Consider the following 1,999-nt stretch of genomic DNA (forward strand, 5'->3'; position numbering starts at 1 on the left):
ATGGTAAATAAATTGTACTCTTGATCCTAACCAAGAATAAAGAAAAACTTTACTTGCTTTGTTATTAGAAGTAACTTAGTTTAATACGACAGAGAACTGGTGGATCCACTAATTACTTGGGTACGTGGACATGATTAAGTCAAATAGTGTAATATAAGTTTTGAGTTGTCCTAATTTTATGTCTTGTAGGCTAAATTTTTTTTGAAAAGATTTGTCGTCCATGTTTACCTAAGTTCCAATCTTCTTAGTAAGATATTCTCGACCCATTTGATACTTCAAAAGTTGATTCCTTCCACAATACTTTTTTTTTTTTGGATGATTCATGCACCTTGGAATTCTACTTATGAATAAATCTACAGACTCACAACTCTATAAATACCCCTTGTAACTCATTACCATTCCAGAAGATACATACATTTCTTGCACAATAGAACACGCTCTGCAAATTTGTCTAAGTTGATATAAAGATGGCTAAGCTTTTCTGCAGTTTCTTCTTTGTCCTCCTAATCTTTTCAGGTTTCTTAAACTTTCTTTCTACATTTTCATTTGTTTCTCTGTTTACCCATCAATTTCTATAATACATGATTACATCGTTTTATATCAACATCAGATGGTGCAACCTTCAACAGTCCAATATTGTTATTCTCTCTTTCGTTTTAAGTATAGATATATAAATTTGTGTTTTATTGTTTGTGGCTCTATATTCCTTGAATTTATGGAGGCTGCCTCCTCTACTATACATGTTTGATCACAATAGGAATACTGGTCCAATAGATAGACTTGGTCTGATTCCCCCTCCCCCTCTACTTTTTTTTTTTTTTTTCTGATATTCATTTGCTTATGGAATAAGTGATGGTTGATGTAGTTGCTTCAATCGTGCCCGGTTCGGATGCTGTAAAGAAATGCCAAGTTGCTTGGAACAGTTATGGTTGTGAACTTGGCATATGCAACCAGTGGTGCTCTCAACAGTACAAGAATGGCGTTGGTGCTTGCAGTACTAGTGGATTTGGTTCCCATACCTGTCTTTGTGTCTACGACTGCTAATAAAGTTGAATAATCTCTTCCCTTTTGTTAGTGATTGCATGTAATTAGGGAAGCCTCTCTGCTCCTTGTACTGTTTCTTCATCAATCTAAGTGGAGCTGTTTTCTTTTGGCAAATAAATAAATAATCAGGAATTGCACTGTTTGCTCTCTCTACCATCTCTTCCTCTAAGTAAATGTGTGGCATTGCTCTTATACAAAATGAAAACAAAAGAGATTCATTATTTGTCTATGTAAACATATGCAATTCTGGACCAACGAAGAAGTTCTATCCAATAGTAATTACTCACTCTAAGGAAGCTTACTCAATCAATTAATGGAGAGAGATCAATATAATGCTTTTAGTTGTTCTTACCAATCTAAGTTGGTAAAGGATAACTGAATATTGGCGAAATATGCAGTGGCGCCTCCATGCTCAAATGGCATCTTCAGTTGTATTGAGGATAAGGAGTCTATCGAGAGTCCTATCTTGAAATGTATTAGGATAGGAGGGTAATCCGAATCCATCTACAAGACTGATGTTTGTATCCTACTAGAAGTCTAACCTATATAATTATAAATAGACCTAGACTCTAATGATATGATCGATCAGTTGGAGTCCGGACCTCCTGCCCACGAGAACCCTGCTGCAGCCACACATGGAGAATATTTCATTCTCTGCATAGTATTATGCAGAGGGAGATGTTCCCAATTCAAGGGGGATAGTGTATTGTGGGTAGACGTGGACAGGAGATCCGGACTCGATCAGTTGATCTTCCTCTCATACATAGCTTCTTCTTCTTCTTCCTTCACTCTATCTCTTCTCTATCAATTTCTCATTCTTCTTCTACAACCTCCAATGCCTTCACCACCCTCTCCTCTATCATCAATTTTCTAATATATAACCCACCTTTTCCCCATCAAACTTAGAGACAACTATGTCGCTTGGAAGGCCAGTTTTACACATATTCAGAACCCA

The 1,999-nt window shown here is 36.5% G+C and overlaps 1 long non-coding RNA gene across 1 annotated transcript; it reads left to right on the forward strand.

Annotated features, from left to right (window-relative positions):
- The first annotated feature begins 381 nt into the window (after positions 1–381).
- LOC148789743 (uncharacterized) lies at positions 382–1,200 on the forward strand. The gene is made up of 2 exons (XR_016079825.1): positions 382–516; positions 866–1,200. It is a non-coding gene; the product is annotated as an uncharacterized LOC148789743 (long non-coding RNA).
- The last annotated feature ends 799 nt before the right edge of the window (positions 1,201–1,999 follow it).

Source organism: Nelumbo nucifera, chromosome 8 (assembly GCF_055504915.1).
Source record: "Nelumbo nucifera cultivar China Antique chromosome 8, China Antique-T2T, whole genome shotgun sequence".
Lineage (NCBI taxonomy): Eukaryota > Viridiplantae > Streptophyta > Magnoliopsida > Proteales > Nelumbonaceae > Nelumbo > Nelumbo nucifera.